This window comes from Moschus berezovskii, chromosome X (assembly GCF_049115385.1).
Source record: "Moschus berezovskii isolate FMDL1 chromosome X, NW_MosBer_1.0, whole genome shotgun sequence".
Classification (NCBI taxonomy): domain Eukaryota; kingdom Metazoa; phylum Chordata; class Mammalia; order Artiodactyla; family Moschidae; genus Moschus; species Moschus berezovskii.
In genome coordinates this window covers 1,099,249-1,117,203 of record NC_142488.1, presented here as the reverse complement: position 1 = coordinate 1,117,203, position 17,955 = coordinate 1,099,249, and the positions used below count along the sequence as shown (strand labels likewise).

General features: G+C 49.1%; 1 long non-coding RNA gene across 1 annotated transcript in view; it reads left to right on the top strand.

The window, feature by feature from the left end:
* The window catches only part of LOC129564569 (uncharacterized), a 42,741-nt gene extending 25,350 nt beyond the window's left edge, over nucleotides 1–17,391 (top strand). Inside the window, exon 3 of the long non-coding RNA XR_008687505.2 lies at nucleotides 16,067–17,391. This is a non-coding gene — a long non-coding RNA (uncharacterized LOC129564569). The remainder of the gene's footprint in view (nucleotides 1–16,066) is intronic.
* Nucleotides 17,392–17,955: the final 564 nt, after the last annotated feature.

The window sequence follows — 17,955 nt, the reverse complement described above, 5'->3', positions numbered from 1 at the left end:
TCCCCACGGACAGAGGAGCCTGGCGGGCTGCAGTCCACGGGGTCGCAGAGAGTCGGACACGACTGAGCAACAGCACAGGCGTAGCTGCCTGATAGAATATACGTTGGTGATTTAAGTGCTTATGATGAGAAACAGAAGGAAACGAGGGATACAGGGTTCTCTGTGTTTCCTGGGGGCTGCTTGCAGCAGGAGGCGTGGGGGACGCACGTGTCCAGGCAGGTTTGCTTTGGAAGCCTTCTGGGCGTGGTTTGCAAACCTCTCCAATGAAAGCCTCACCGGGACTTCAAAGCTGGCGGGGAAATGGTGCTGTGGTTCCAGATGTCTCCAGAGCTGTGCAAGCCTCGTGTGTTAACCGTTAAGTCTAAGGAAACGGGGAGCCCCTACCTGGATCCCACTGGATTCCACGCCCAAAAAACGGCTGGAGGGTGCTTCACGCACGAAGCAAGGGGAGAAGCCCACATACCCTCCAGCGGGCACAAACCTCTTTTTGTTTTGCGTTCTATGCTCATTCACTAATATTCCTCTTAGGAAGTGTCAACTGGAAAATTAAAAAAAAACTGCTCAGCCTGAGAATTGTGACTTTTTTGTTGTTCTGTAGCTCAGTCGTGTCTGACTCCTTGCGACCCCATGAATCACAGGACTCCAGGCCTCCCTGTCCATCACCAACTCCAGGAGCTTGCTCAAACTCACGTCCATCGCGTCGGTGATGCCATCCAACCATCTCATCCTCTGTCGTCCCCTTCTCCTCCCACCCCCAACCTTTCCCAGCCTCAGAGTCTTTCTTGGAGGGCTCTGAGGATCGCTGAAACCCACTGCAGTGACAAGCTGGGAGTCTGCCAAAGTCCCACAGCCCCGCCGATCACTAAGGCCCTTGTTCGTTGTGGCTTAGCGGCTCAGTCGTGTCCAACTGTTTGCGACCCCAGGGACTGTAGCTGGCCAGGCTCCTCTGTCCGTGGGATTCTGCAGGGAAGAATACTGGAGCGGGTTGCCATGCCCTCCTCCAGGGGATCTTCCCGACCCAGGGATGGAACCTGGGTCTCCCACATTGGCAGGCAGATTCTTCACCACTGAGCCACCTGGGAAGCCCTGCAAATGCACCCGGAGTATAAATATCTTACCTCCCACACCTGTCCCCCAGAGTCCCCCTGGGAAATCGTTTACACCATGTCTCACAGCATCACCACGATATTACCCTCCCCAGTCACCTTGATGGGGCTGGCTCGGTAATTCCTCCCGCTCCTTGGCCACTTCCTGTCCTTATGTGACCTCCCCGGACCTTGCCCAAATTTGCCCAAGGTCACGTCCATCGAGTCTGTGATGCCATCCAACCGTCACCCGCTTCTGCTCCTGCCTGCAGCCCTTCCCAGCATCAGGGTCTTTTCTGGTGAGTCGGGTGTGATGTTTGGGCCGACTCTGGGGGATGGTGGAGGGACAGGCAAGCCTGGTGTGCCTCGGTCCTCGGGGGTCGGGACACGACTTGCCGCCCGAACGGCAAACGCCCTCCGCACCTACTCTGCTGGAGCTCCCCGACCCAGCCTGCGTGCAGCTCACAGCCCAGGCTGAGCTTCCGGAAGTGGGACGGTGGGGATGGGCCGCGTCCACCCGCCGTGTTGAGCACAGGCTGTGATGCTGCCGGAGACGGGGCTGTGGCCCGTGTCGGGCACGGAGGGCGTCCGAGCGGATGAGGAGCATCTGAGCGTCCCGGAGATGGAGGCAGGTGGGGACAAGCACCCTCTCTGGGGCTTTGATGAGCCCCATGTGCACACAGAGGGAGTTTTCGTGTGCTTGTCTGGCTTCCCTCATGGAGGCTCTCCGGTTCCCGATGGGGCCACGTCTTCTCACTTTCCCTTTCCTGCCTGGACACCCATCACTGTGGTCTGGCTTGCTGACAGTGTCCTGGCATGGAAGGCTTTGGGGAGCGTGGCGTAGGCGTCAGACACTCAGGCAGGCACCGGGCAGACAGAAATGAGCCTGGCCGGAGCCCCAAGGTGAGATGAACACATGCAAGATCATCAGCATACGCTGCATGACGGCACCAGCTGTGTCTCCCCTGAGTGTGAGTTTGGGGAAACAGACCTTGTCGGTCTTTGCTGAGGAGTGTGCGTTTTGTTTTTGTTTTTTGGACTTTTTATTTTGTATCCGCGGAGAAGGAAATGGGTAGCCACTGCAGTAGTCTTGCCTGGAGAATCCCATGGATGGAGGAGCCTGGTGGGCTACACCGTCCATGGGGTTGCAAAGAGTCAGACAAAACTGAGCAACTAACACTTCCATTCTCCCCCAAACTCCCCTCCCATCCAGGCTGCCACATGACATGGGGCAGAGTTCCCTGTCCTGGGCAGCAGGTCCTTGCAGGTTCTCCACGTTAAATACAGCAGTGTGTCCATGTCCATCCCAGACTCCCTGACTATCCCTTCCCCCTTCCTTCCCCTGGTGACCATCAGGTTATTACAGAGGATTGAGCAGGGTTCCCTGTGCTGTCCAGCAGGTCCTTGCGGGTTCTCCATGTTAAACACAGCAGTGTGTCCATGTCCATCCTGAATTCCCTAACTATCCATTTACGCTGTCTTTCCCCCCTCCCGGCAACCGTAAGTTCGTTCTCTTAATAAGTCTGTGAGTCTCCTTATGTTTTGCAAGTTCATTTGTGTCATTTATTTTTAGAGTCCACATATAAGGGATGTTATGTGATATTTCTCCTTGTCTGTCTGACTTTATGAGCAGTTTTTTTTTAATTTTATGATAAGGGCTTTACAATATCGTGATGGTTTTTGCTGTGCGTCAGCATGAATCGGCCATAGGCATCCATATGTCCCCTCCCTCCTAACTTCCCCCATCTCCCTCCCCACCCCACCCTTCCAGGTTGTCTGAGAGCACCGGCTTTGGGTGCCCTGCTTCATATATCAAACCCCCACTGGCTTAATTGAAGGATCTTCGACTTACAATATTGTGTTAGCCTCGAGTGTGCAGCAAAGTGATGTCGTTACACATGAATCAGTCCAGTCCCGTTGCTCAGTTGTGTCTGACTCTTTGCGACCCCATGGACTGCAGCACGCCAGGCCTCCCTGTCCATCACCAACTCCCGGAGCTTGCTCAAACTCATGTCCATCGAGTCGGTGATGCCATCCAGCCACGTCATCCTCTGTCGTCCCCTTCTCCTCCAGCCTTCAGTCTATACATGAATATATACATATATTTTTGGGTTCTGTTCCACTAGGGATCATTAATATAGTTCCCTGCACTGTACTAGTCCATCCTTGTTCATTTTACATACACTGGTGTATATCTGCTAAATCTAAACTCCTAAATTCATCCCTCCCCCCCCTGCCCCTTTGGGGACCATAAGTTTGTTTTCTGTGTCCATGAGTCTATTTGCATCTTGTCAATCAGTTCACTTGGACTACTTTTTAGATTCTACATATAAGTGATATATTTGCCTTCCTCTGACTTACTGCGGTCAGCAGAATCACCGCTAGGTCCAGCCATGTCACTGCAAATGGCATCGCTTCGTTCTTTTTCATGGCTGCGTAATATTCCGTCATGTCCATGGAGCCGTCATCTGCTGATGGACCCTGGGGTGGCTTCCGTGTGCTGGCTGCTGTCAATGGTCCCGCAGTCAACAGTGGGGTGCATGGATCTTTCTGAGTCGGAGTTTCCTCCACATGTGTGTCCAGGAGCGGGCGTGCTTGATCTATGTTTAGTGTCTGGAGGAAGCTCTGTAGTCTTCTCCCACAGTGGCGTGCCGTGGTCACCATCATCATCACGTGTGCCGTCCACCACCAAGGACACCGCCATCGAGTTACGGAGGTTGAGGCTCGCTCACGGCCTCGGAGCCAGTAACGACATCATCATTCACACACAGGCCTTCCCAACGCAGGGCTCTCTCTGCCCGGCCCCCTACCACGTGCCAGAAGCCTTCCTCCAGAGACAGACACAGCCTGCCCTTCCCTCTCCTCCTCTGCTCCCTGCTTGGCCCCTAGAATGGGGGCCCATCCCCCTGGACCGCGAGGATAGGGACCGTAACTCAGGGTGTAGCAGCAGGGATGTGCAAGAACCCTGCTTTCTGAGCAATGACACCAGCCCCGGACAGTTCCTTTATGTGAGACACCATCACAGCTCCCCTCATGTTCAGCACTGCTGTTTTCAGCCTTCACTCTGGCTGCAGCCTTCACAGACCCTGGAAACCACCGCCCCGTCCCCCTCCGTATTCCTGCACACACACCAAACGCCCCATCCTAACTATTCTGCAGCCAGCTCAGCCGTTTCCGTAATCGGATTTGCTTTTCATCTATGTCGGGAAGGATAAAAGCAGTCGGTTTCGAGGGCGGGCCTGGACCAGAGCCATCAAGATGCACCAGGGGAAATCGCTGAGGATACGTATTTGTTTGGAAAGGGTTGGCGCATCCCGAGAGATGTCTGGGGCAGCTCTTAGCGCAGGATTGTGTAAAAATCCACTATATTCCCAACTGCACCGCTTTCCATCTCTGGCCCGGGTCCAGCCAGCAAACAAGGGAGGTCGCTGGGCTTCTGTCCGTCATCCTGAATTGATCATCACCGATAAATGGGATCAAAGCTTCCAGACCCTCATGCCTTCAAGCCTTCTGGGAAAGTGAGCGTTGAGCCATCGTCAGAGTGCAGCTGGATGTCAGCGTGGACAGCTCAGAGTCACAGGGGTCTCCCTGCCTTTCCGCCCTGCCCTTCCGGGATTTTTCAGTCCTTGCATGTGGCTTGGGAGACGCAGCTCTAGGAGGAACCATGATCCTAGGAGTGAGTCTAGCATCTCGGGGCATTTTTCTGACACAACGAGATGCTGATTGTCAGAGATAGTAAGGCTCAGGGCTGGAAAGTGCTTTCTGTCCCAGAGATAGGTGTTTTTTTTTTTTTTTTGAACTATGTAGCAAAGAATCTGCCTGCAATACAGGAGACCCAGGTTCGATCCCTCGGTCAGGAAGATCCCCTGGAGGAAGGCAACCCACTCCACTATTCTTCCCTGGAGAATCCCATGGACAGAGAAGCCTGGTGGGCTACACAGTCCTTGGGGTCCCAAAGAGAGACGACTGAGTAACGCTTTCACCTTTCAGGGCTCAGGGCTGGACCGTGGTGTCTGTCCCAGGGAGAGGTTCTTTTCTTCAACTGAAGTATAGTTGATTTGCAATAGTGTAGTAGCTCCGTGCATCCAGCAGAGTGACTCAGCTATTGTTGGCAGACTATTCGCCTTTACAAGTTATTAGCAAATACTGAAGATAGTTCCCTGTGGGCTTCCCAGGTGGTGCTACCGGTAAAGAACCAGCCTGCCCGTGCAGGAGACATTAGAGACGCGGGTTTGATCCCTGGGTTGGGAAGATCCCTTGGAGGAGGGCATGGCAGCCCACTCCAGTGTTCTTGCCTTGGAGAATCCCATGGACAGAGGAGCCTGGCGGACTACAGTGCATGGGCTTGCAAAGAGTCGGACATGACTGAAGCAACATTCAGTTCAGTTCAGTTCAGCAACATTAGGACACATTTTTGGTCTCTGTGAGTGGGTGGGATCTTAGTTCCCTGACCAGGGGTGGAACGTCTGCACCGTGAAGTAGACGTGCAGAGACTTAACCACGGGACCCCTAGGAACCCCCTGTCTGTCCTTGTTGATTGCATATTTCACATAGAGCAGTGTTTATTCCACTATATAAAGTATCTGTTCATTCCCAAACCCCAATTTATCTCTTCCTCAGCCCTTTCCCTGTTGGTAATCATATCTGTTCTCTGTATCTAAGAGCTTGCTTCTGTTTTGTATACAGATTTGTCTTACTTTTAGATTCTACATGTGATAACGTATATTTCTCTTTCTCTGTCTGACTCACTTCACTAACTGTCACTCTCTCTAGGCTCATCTATATCGCGGCAAATGGCATCATTTCGTCCTTTTTTATGACTGCGTAATATTCCACTGTGTGTATATGTACCAGACTTTCTTAATCTATTCCTCTACTGACGTACACTTGAGTCACTTCCGCTGCTAAGTTGCTTCAGTCGTGTCCGACTCTGCGCAACCCCGTAGACGGCAGCCCACCAGGCTCCCCCGTCCCTGGGATTCTCCAGGCACGAACACTGGAGTGGGTTGCCATTTCCTTCTCCAATGCGTGAAAGTGAAAGTGAAGGCACTCAGTCGTGTCCGACTCTTCGTGACCCCGTGGACTGCAGCCTACGAGGCTCCTCCGTCCATGGGATTTTCCAGGCAAGAGTCCTGGAGTGGGGTGCCATTCTCCTTCTCTGGGTCACTTCTACGTCCTGGCTATTGCAAATAGTGCTGCTATGCAAATAGGAGTGCACGTGTCTTTTTGAAGCATAGTTTCCTCCAGAAATATGCCCAGGAGTGGGATTGCTGGGTCGTGTCGTAACTCCGTTTTCAGTTTTTGGAGGAGCCTTCATGGTTTTCTCCATCATGGCTGCACCAGTTTAGATTCCCACCGACACTGCAGGAGGACTCCCTTGTCTCCACACCCTGGGAGGGACCGTCTTGATCATCACCAAGGTGAGCTGAGTCTATCTGCGACCCAGAACACGGCCCTGAAATTCTGAGAAAGCGCAGAGCTGATGTTGTTGGAGAAACAAAACGCTCAGTTTGTGGGATGTTTATGCAAAATGCTAGCTGGGAAATATGTGGAAACAGTTCTGTCACTGACCTTGCAGTGGCCGGGAGGGCTCATCAGAAAGGCCTGGAGAACTGAGCGTGGGCTGACTCCTAACACGGGCTGTGTGCAAGGCCGGCTCAGTATTGACCAGAAAGAGACATCCGGGTCTTTATGCCAAAAATTCAAATTAGTCTTGCAAACAGCAAGGATTTAATCCTGCCCGAAGAAAATGGGATTAAGGGAATCGCACTGCAGAAAGTGCTACTGGAAAAAATTTCAGAAGATGGAGCACAATCCTTGTATTTATTTTTGATGTGAACGTTTTATTTTATATTAGTGTACAGCTGATTTAAAACGTTGTGACAGTTGGAAGTGGACAGCGGAGGGACTGAGCCATCCATACACATGTACCCATTCTCCCCAAACTCCCCTCCCATCCAGGCTGCCACGTGACATAGAGCAGAGCTCCCTGTGCTGTCCAGCAGGTCCTTGCTGGTTCTCCATGTTAAACACAGCAGTGTGTCCACGTCCGTCCCAGACGCCCTGACTATCCCTTCCCCCATCCCTCCCCCTGGTGACCATAAGCTTATTACAGAGTATTGAGCAGAGCTCCCTGTGCTGTCCAGCAGGTCCTTGCTGGTTCTCCATGTTAAACACAGCAGTGTGTCCATGTCCATCCCAGACTCCCTGACTATCCCTTCCCCCATCCTTCCCCCTGGTGACCATAAGCTTATTACAGAGTATTGAGCAGAGCTCCCTGTGCTGTCCAGCAGGTCCTTGCTGGTTCTCCATGTTAAACACAGCAGTGTGTCCATGTCCATCCCAGACTCCCTGACTATCCCTTCCCCCATCCCTCCCCCCATGAGTTCACTTTCTATGTCTGTGAGTCTGTTTTTTTTCCTGTAAGCTCATCTGTATTATTTCTTCTTGAGGATGGCTCAGTTGCTAAGTTGTGATCCACTCTTTGCGACCCCATGGACTGTAGCCCACCGGGCTCCTCTGCCCCTGGGGCTTTCCAGGCAAGCACACTGGAGTGGGTTGCCATTTCCTCCTCCAGTTCTTCTCAGATTCCCCGTATAAGTGATATCACGCCATGCTTCCGCTTCTCTGACTTATTAGAATCATCTCTAGGTCCATCCGCATTGCTGCAGATGGTATTCGTTCCTTTTCATGGCTGAGTAATATCTCATTGTGTAAAGGTACCACATCCTGTTTCTCCATCCCTCTGTTGATGGACACCTAGGTTGCTTCCATATCCTGGCTATTGTGAACAGTGCTGCTATGAACACTGGGGTGCGTGCGTCTTTTCACATTATGATTTTTCTCCGGGTACCTGCCCAGGAGTGGGATGGCAGGCTCACACGGTAGTTCTGTCTTTAGTTTTTTGAGGAACCTCCATCGTGTTCTCTGCAGCGGCTACAACCGATTTACAGCCCTTCCAACAGTGTAGGAGGCATTACCTCTTTTCACCTGAATGTATTGCTTGCCCCAAATACAGCTACTCTGGGGGTTCGGGCTTCAGCATATGAACTTTGAAGGGACATGGACCGATGGACGTGAGTTTGAGCAAGCTCTGGGAGTTGGGGATGGACAGGGAAGCCCAGCGAGCTGCGGTCCATGGGATCGCAGAGAGTCGGACACGACTGAGCGACTGGACTGGACTGAACTGAACTGAATCAGAGAAGTTCCATCATCCAGGCTTCAGTCCAGTTCAGCTCCAACCTCTTTCCTTGCCTCAGCGGGAAGTTCACTCACCCCGGCCGGGATCCCAGTGTCTCCAGGAGCCAGCCCACCCGCGCCCCGTGTCTGCAGAGCCTTCATGCCGCTCAGGTCCAGAGCCCCGCTGTGTTCCTCAGCCCTGGTCCCCAGCCTCGCCGCCCAGATCCCAGCTGCCAGGACCTGGTGTCGACTTTAAAAAAAAAACAAAACAAGTGCAACATGAGAGCTGTGTGTTAAGTTCAATTTGGGCACGAAATGAGGACTGCAGCCCGAGAGACAGCACCTCAGACAGCTCTGAGCAACTGCTCCGAAGAGGCAGGGAGGCCGAAAGTTAATACAGATGTGATTTTGGCAAATGCGGGTGGTTTAGTCACTCAGTCGTGTCCGACTCATTGCGACCCCCTGGACTGTAGCCCGCCAGGCTCCTCTGTCCGTGGGATTCTCCAGGCAAGAACCCTGGAGTGGGTTGCCATGCCCTCCTCCAGGGGATCTTCCCCACCCAGGGATCGAACCCGGGTCTCCTGCATTGCAGGTGGATTCTATACCAGCTGACGTACGAGGGAAGCCAAACAGGGAGTCACGCAATCAAATGGGTGATACTTTGCAAAAGGTTTCTGCTGATCTCATCTAACTTCTTCTAGTCCCGAGGATCAGCCATCACCATGAATGGTTTTAGGGCTTTTCTAGGTAAGAAGAGATAAGAGAACCGGTTTCGGAAAGAATGGACTCCTGAAAATGTCTGTCTGAGGACCTGGCCTTCTGCTGTCCACCCTGAGCTCCTTGCAGGCGGTGTGGAAGGTCAGCAGCTGCAGCAGCAGTTGATCTAACCCTTGTGGAGTTAGACGGCCAGCCTCTGTGGCAAGGGGCAGTTTGTACTTGACACTGGCTTTGGTGACTGGGCTTCCCTAGTGGGTCAGACGGTAAAGAATCTGCCTGCAGTGTGCGAGACGCGGGTTTAATCCCTGGTCCGGGAAGACGCCCTGGAGGAAGAAATGGAAACCCACTTCACTATGCTTGCCTGGAGAATTTCCCATGGACAGAGGGGCCTGGTGGGCTGCGGTCCATGGGGTCGGAAAAGAGGCAGACGCGATTGAGTGACAATCAACTTGGTGACTGAAGCCACCTCCGGTTCCTTAAGACCACTGGCCACCATGGAAGCAGGAGGTCAGTGCAGATTGGCATCCAGGCCCACCAGCCCCCCGGGGGAGGTGGACGAGGAGTCCCCCAGCCTCTGTGGTCAGCTGCTCCCACTGAGCAGCAAAGTCTAACCCACCCCACTTAGCTGCCTGGGCTGTCTGCAGCCCCCTCCCCAAATGCCCCCGGAATCCCAGCCCACATTCTGCCTCCTGGGAAACCTCCCAGCCCAAGACCATCCACAGAGCTCCTGGAAAAATCAAACGTGCCCTGGATAGATACCCAAGAGGAGAAAAACAAAAAAAAACAAAAGAGGCAAGCACACTGGGACATCAAACTCCATCCGCTCAGCACCCGTGAGCCAAGTCACCTGTATTAAGAAAAGCGTGCAGAAAGGAAAAGTTGCTTCCACGTCACAGCTGTTGTAAATAGAGGGGCATTGAACATTGCGGTCCGTGTCTCTCTTTCGGCTTCCCGGGTGGCTCCGATGGTAAAGAATCTGCCTGCAATGGTAGAAGAGCTGGGTTCGATCCCTGGGTGGGAAAGTCCCCTGGAGGAGGGCATGGCAACCCACTCCAGTATCCTTGCCTTGGGGAATCTCCATGCACAGCGGAGTCCAGTGGGGGCTACAGTCCAGGGGGCTCTCAGAGAATCGCAGAAGGAGAGGCTGTGATGGTTTGAGAGCGTGGCATTGAAACAGATACATTACCACGTGTAAGGAAAAACCAGCTGTAAGATTCCCCTTTGAGTGAATTTCCCCGGCAATGGCCTCTCCTTGTTTTATTTTTCTTGTGTGAAGGAAATGCAGTTAAGTCTTGAGCTTGGGGTGATTCCCTCTTGTTTTGGGGGTTTACTCTGTAACTGCTTATTATTTATTAACGTGTGACATTAATAATTATATTAATAATCAGCATAATAAAATTAATTTAATATGATTAATATTATCATTATTATGTGAATATCACTGTCCGCAGGAATACAAGATGCAAAATGTCTAATTCAGTCCCTTAGAAATCATTTCGGCATCTATTTCTCTTTGCTTTATTTATTGGGGGATGGTTGTTTATAAATTTTAGCACATTTGCTCATTTTTATTGATTTATCTTTTAATTTAAAAAAATTTGTATCTGGTTTTATTTATATTCTACTGCGGTGAAGAAAGCATGTACATTTTGCAAATAAAAAATATGACAATAGTTTTTCTTTGTAAGCGTGCATTTCTGATTCTGTTCCTTTAACTTAGTAGTACATTAGGTTTTTCTGTCTATGCTGTTATATTTTTAAAAAGGTTGCCTTGGCTACTGTGATCATGTGTTTATTGAAGCCTAAACGGGTTGAGCAGATTTGCTGTTTCTCAACCCTTTCAAAATATTTTTTTTAAGTAGGCAATTAGCATTTGGCTTTATTTACATGCTGTTAGAATGAAGGAAGCAGATACATTTTACAAATAAGAGATAGGACACTACTCTTTCTTTGTAAGCATGAATCTCTTATTTTGTTTTTTTCACTTAATAATGTATAAGGGTTTCACTTCATGCTGCTACATTTTAAAAACGTTGCCTTAGCTACTGTGATGACTTACATATGGGGCCCTAAACAGATCGCATAGGTTTCCAAATTTTCAACTTCATATGAATGAAATTATGTCACACATTTCTGTCTCCTGTCTTCTGCTAGTACGTTTTAAATTAGTTTTTATTGGAGTACAGTTGCTTTACCATGTTCTGTCAGCATCTGCTGTACAGCAAAACGTGACTTGGCCATATCGTGTACATATATCCCTCCGTTTGGCATTTTTATTATTTTTAATTATTTAAAAACCATTTTACAATCTTTTTCTCATTATAATCATTTTTCAAAGTCATTTTATCACTTAAAAATTTCTTTTCATCTTTATTGTATTATCATTTCAAATCATTTTTTAAACATTGTTTTATCATGTTCGTCATCTTTATCATATTAAATCTTTATTTTTAAACGCCTATTTATTTCTATTTAAAAATCATCCTACAGTCTTTTTCTCATTATAATCATTTTTTCAGTCATTTTATTACTTAAAAGTTCCTTTTAATCTTTGTGTTGTCATTTCAAATCACTTTTTAAGAATCATTTTATCAACGTTTGTCATTTTTATTGTATTAAATCTTTATTTTTAATGCCTATTTATTTATTTCTAGTTTTTTTTGCCAAGCACGTGGCTTGTGGTATCTTACTTCTCCTACTGGGGATTGAACCCCTGGCAACTACAGTGACAGCTCAGAGTGCTAACCACTTGAACACTAGAGAAGACCCCATTCCTATTTTTAAATCATTTTTATGTCTTATATATTATTTCTAAACTTTTTTTGTATTTTTTCATTTTAAATCATTACCATTTTAACGTCATTTTAGCGTCTTTTGTCATTTTACTAACTTTTGAATGATTCTAATTTTTAAATCGTGTTTAGCAGTAGCTGTGCGTTTCATCTTTTTTGTATTGATATTTTTATCATTCCAGCTCACAGCCTTACCATCTTTTTTGCCATTTTTATCATTTTGAATCACATTAATATTTTAAATTGTTCTTTTTTAAAAAATCAATTTATTTTAATTGGAGGCTGATTACTTTAATTTTTTAAAATTTTTTTTGGAGGCAAATTATTTTACAATATTATATTGGTTGGTTTTGCCATACATTGACATGAATCCGCCCCGGGTGTACATGAGTTCCCCCTCCCGAACCCCCCTCCCACCTCCCTCCTCCCCTTATCCTCCCTCTGGGTCATCCCTGCACACCAGCCCCGAGCATCCTGTAACCTGCATCGACCCTGAACTGGTGATTCGTTTCACATATGACAACATACATGTTTCAATGCCATTCTCCCAAACCATCCCACCCTCTCCCTCTCCCACAGAGTCCCAAAGACTGTTCTATACATCTGGGTCTCTTTTGCTGTCTCGTATACAGGGTTATCATTTCCATCTTTCTAAATTCCATATATATGTGTTAGTGTATTGATGTTTTTCTTTCTGGCTAACTTCACTCTATATAATAGGCTCCAGTTTCATCCACCTCATTAGAACTGATTCAAATGTATTCTTTTTAATGGCTGAGTAATACTCCATTGTGTATATGTACCAAAGCTTTCTTATCCATTCGTCTGCAGGTGGACATCTAGGTTGCTTCCATGTCCTGGCTATTATAAACAGTGCTGCAATGAACATTGGAGTACACGTGTCTCTTTCAATTCTGGTTTCCTCGGTGTGTATGCCCAGGAGTGCGATTGCTGGATCATATGGCAGTTCTATTTCCAGTTTTTTGAGGAATCTCCACACTGTTCTCCATAGTGGCTGTACTAGTTTGCATTCCCACCAACAGTGTAAGAGGGTTCCCTTCTCTCCACACCCTCTCCAGCATTTATTGCATGTAGACTTTTGGATAGCAGCCATTCTGACTGGTGTGAAATGGTACCTCTTGTGGTTTTGATTTGCATTTCTCTGATTATGAGGGATGCCGAGCATCTTTTCATGTGTTTGTTAGCCATCTGTATGTCTTCTTTGGAGAAATGTCTGTTTCGTTCTTTGGCCCATTTTTTGACTGGTTCGTTTATTTTTCTGGAATTGAGCTGCAGGAGCTGCTTGTACATTTTGGAGATTAATTCTTTGTCAGTTGCTTCATTTGCTATTATTTTCTCCCATTCTGAAGGCTGTTTTTCACCTTGCTTATAGTTTCCTTCGTTGTGCAAAAGCTTTTAAGTTTAATTAGGTCCCATTTGTTTATTTCTGCTTTTATTTCCATTACTCTGGGAGGTGGGTCATGGAGGATCCTGCTGTGATTTGTGTCAGAGAGTGTTTTGCCTATGTTCTCCTCTAGGAGTTTTATAGTTTCTGTTCTTAGGTTTAGATCTTTAATCCATTTTGAGTTTATTTTTGTGTATGGTGTTAGAAAGTCGTTTCTACCCTTACCAGTTCCTTTTAACCTTTCTGTATTTTTAAAATCGTTTAAAGATCATCTTACCCATTTGTCATTTTTGATTCCTTCTCATCCTTTAAGAATCGTTTTTGTCGTTCAAAGAGCCTTATCATTTAAACATCATCTTTATCAGTCTTGTATCTTGATCATTGTGAATCACCATTTGGGAATTGATAACTAAAGTGATCAGTCACTTGATGAGTCACTTCATCACTCTGCGTCATTTTTACTGAAGCGCAGCATGAAGATGTTAAAGTGGTGCAGCAGAGAAGGAAGAGCATCCCCCTACCCTGATTCTTCCCCCTACTCCAGCCCTGCACACCCCCCTCCCTGAAATCAAACTTGCATGCCCCTCCCATCCCGCTGCCTCCTCCCCTGATTCACAGATGGGGCTCTGGGAGTGGGTGCGGCCGTGGGGACCGCGGGCTCGGGCGCAGGGCCCTGGCAACCTGGGAGATGGGACCGCCGGGGGGGAGACAGCCCCACCTCCAGCCTCCTGCCATCTCCCTGCCTCCAAGCTGAGCTCTGCGGGGCAGGGACGGGGCGAACATGAAGGCAGAAGCTGATGGGAACGCCCGCTCACTGCCTCCAGCACGCTGTCCACCGCCTGGACTCCCCGTCCACTGTCTGCCCACAGACAGGGGGGACTCCTGGTGGACGTTCCTCTGCAGGCCGTCCGGATTCTGCTATATGTTATTTTACTGTTTTTTGGAAGCGGAATTTATAGTGTGGTTGGTTTCAGGTGAAGAGCTAAGTGATTCAGGAATACAAATACATATACATTTTTTTTCAGGTTCTTTTTTCCGTGATAAGTCATGACAAGATATTCAGCGGAGTTCCGTGTGCTACTGGAGAAGGCAGTGGCAGCCCACTCCAGTACTCTTGCCTGGAGAATCCCATGGGCGGAGGAGCCCCGTAGGCTCCAGTTCACGGGGTCACAAAGAGTCAGGCACGCCTGAGCGACTTCACTTGCTTTCTTTCACTTTCCCTGTGCTTTACAGCAGGTCCTTGCTGCTTATTGCGTCTGTCTGTTCTTATTCACTGGCTGTGCGACCCCATGGACTGCAGCACGCCAGGCTTCCCTGTCCTTCACTGCCTCGCGGAGCTTGCTCAAACTCACATCCATCGCGTCGGGGACGCCATCCAACCATCTCGTCCTCCGTTGTCCCCCTTCTCCTCCCGCCTTCAACCTTTCCCAGCATCAGGGTCTTTTCCAGTGAGTCAGCTCTTTGCATCAGGGGGCCAAAGCATTGGAGCAGTGCGTGTATGTTAATCTCAGGCTCCTAAGTTATCCCTGCCCCATTTCCACTTTGGGAACCATGTGTTTGTTTGCTATTTCACCAAGTCTGTTTCTCCTTCACAAATAAGTCCGTGGGTATGCCTTTTCCACTTATATTTCCACATATAAGTAGTATGACATGGTATTTGCCTTCCTCTGTCTGGCTTATGTCACTTAGTGTGACCATCCCTAGGTCCATGGAGACATAAGAATCTGCCCGTGGACGTGACTCTGTAATCCACTCCGCTTTCGGGACGTGTATTTACTTGGTTTGTTGAAGCCTAGTTGATTAGCAACGTTGTTAGCTTCAGCTGTACAGCATGGTGGCTGCACTTATACACACAGATATATTCTTTCAGATTCTTTTCCACTGCAGGTTATTACACGCTACTGAATATACAGTCCCTGTGTCATGCAGAGACTCCTTGTTGCTTATCTACTTTGCATAGAGTAGTTTCTATCTGTTAACCCCAGCTCCCGAATGTATCCTTCCCCGTTGGTAACCGTAAGCTTGTTTTCTGCGTCTGTGAGTCTGTTTTGTAAATAAGTTCATTTGTATCGTTGTTTTTTTTTTTTAAGAGTCTACTTGTAAGTCATATCACGTGGTATTTGTCTGTCTGGCTTACTTCAGTTAGATGACCATCCCTAGGTGCATAGAGACCTCAGAATCTTCTCATGGACATTAATCTGTAATCCACTCAGCTTTCCTTACAGATTTGTAACTGTTTTATGGAAGCAGAGTCGATTTACAGAGTTGTTCGTTTCAGATGGACAGCCCAGGGATTCAGCTGGACGTATACAGATGTATTCAAATCCCTTTCCCATTTAGGTTGTCTGGTAACATTGAGCAGGGCGCCCTGTGCTATTTACAATAGCCGGGTCCTTGTTGGCAATCTAATATACGTACACTGCATTAAATCTGTTAATCCCACACTCCTCATTTATCCCTTTGGTAATCGTGTCTTTCCTGTGCATTTGACTCTTTTTCTGCTAGGTAAGTCAGTTCATTGGTCCCATAATTTACATTCCATGTAAAGCAATAATTTCTCTCATATTTTGCATTCCACATATAAGTAACATCATCACTTTTGTCTTTGCCTTACTTGGTATGACAGTCTCTAGATCCAGCTTGGTGCTGCGAAAGCTATTATTTGCATTCTTGTTTACGGCTGAGTAATATTCCGTTGTCTTTATGTGCCAACTCTTCTCCTGCATTCACCTGCTGATGGGCACTTAGGTTGCTTTGCATGTCCTGGCCATTGTAAATAGCGCTCCTGTGAACACCTGGGGTGCGTGTATCTTTATTTGGATCATAGGTTTGTCTGGGTCTATGCGGAGGAGTGGGATGGAGGGGTCACATGGTGACTCTCTGTTTAGTTTTATAAGGAACCTCCATGCTGTTCTCTGCCTCCTGGCTGCACCAGTTTCCATTCCCCCGGACTCTTCAGGAGGGCTCCCTTTGCTCCACGCCCTGGAAGGGACCGTCTTGATCATTGCCGAGCTGAGCTGCAGTCTGCCCACAACCTGGAACACGTCCCTGGAATTCGGAGCAAGTGCAGAGCTGAGGTTACCAGACAAGCAAAGCCCTCAGTGGTAGGATGCTTTTGTCAAAGCTACCTGGGAAGTATGTGAAGATGGTTCTGCCACTGACCTTCCAAGGATCCAGGAAGGCTGATCAGAAACGTAGGCGGACCTGGGTGTGGGCTGACTTCTCACAGGGCTGTGAGCAAAGCCAGCTCAGTCTTTTAAGAGGATATCTGGGTCTTTATGCCAAAACCTCAAATTAGTCTTGCCAAGACCAGGGATTGAATCCCTCCCATAGAAAATGGGATTAAGAAGGGAAAAGCATTTCAGAAAATGCTGCTGGAAAAAAGTCCAGAAGGCACAGCATAATCCTTTGAAAAGATGCTTTCATGGGAGTGTGATGAGGGGTGTGTGTGAAAGTGAAGGCTGAGTCACTCGGTCGTGTCTGAGTCGTTGCGGCCCCATGGACGGTATGTAGCCTGCCGGCTCCTCTGTCTGTGGGATGCTCCGGGCAGGAACACTGCAGTGGGTTGCCATGGCCTCCTCTAGGGGATCTTTCTATCCCACGGGTCGAAACCAGGTCTCCTGCATTGCAGGCGGGTTCTTTACCATCTGAGTCACCAGTATGACAGGTTTATCATATAATTACAGACAGGGAGGCAGAGAAATTGTTAGAGTTAGTAGAGTCTGGTCTGGGCAAGTATAAAGGATGCTCTAATTCTAAGAGAAATATATACAACACGTAAAACTGCAGCCTCCATATCGTTGCAATGTTATATTAATATCACTGTGCGTTCCCTCCTCGGTCAGCGAGATACTCCTTTCTCTCCCAGCGTCTCTGCCTTCACAGCAGGTTTCATCATCTGGGAACACCCAGGAGTGCTTATTCGTCAGCAGAGGCGGCCCGGACAGACACCCCACGGGGGCACAGGTGTCCCAGGTAGGACTAGGTCGGGGGCTGGGAGATGCCACCAGAGATGGAGGGGCGAGGGGAGAGAGAGAGACAGCAAGAAGCAGAGACAGACAGACGGACGGGGAGAGGGTGAGGGGGAGAAGCAGAGACACAGGGAGACCAAGGACAGACGGACGCACGCGGGGAGCGGGCCTGGCAGACACGGAGAGAGATGGAAGGGGCCACAGGGACGGGGAGGCAGAGACGGAGGCGGAGACGCAGAGTCAGAGAAGGGACGCCGAGGGACACGCGGAGAAAAGACAGACAGCAGGGGGAGGGGACGGAAGCAGAGAGGGGGACGAAGAGACAGACAGGCAGGCGTCAGTCACATGCAGACACACACACACACAGAGACGCAGAGAGAGGAGACGGGCAGAAGCAGAGAGTCAGGGGCAGACAGGAGGGAGAGAAGGATCAGACAGGCAGGCATCAGTCACATGCAGACACACAGACACACAGACACACAGAGACGCAGAGAGAGGGGACGGGCAGAAGCACAGAGTCAGGGGCAGACAGGAGGGAGAGAAGGATCAGACAGGCAGGCGTCACTCACATGCAGACACACAGACACACAGAGAGAGAGGCCAACAGCCATGCCGAGAGTCAGACGTGGATCCGGCCAGACAGAGGGAAACGGAGCGGCAGACTCAGAGACACACGGACGGACAGAGAAGCAGACAGACAGCGCGTCAGAGGCGGAGGGGAGCAGGGACAGACGCAGAGCCACACGCCGAGACAGGCGGGCGCAGCGCGCGGCCAAGCAGCAAGGAGTGCCGGAGGGACAGACAGA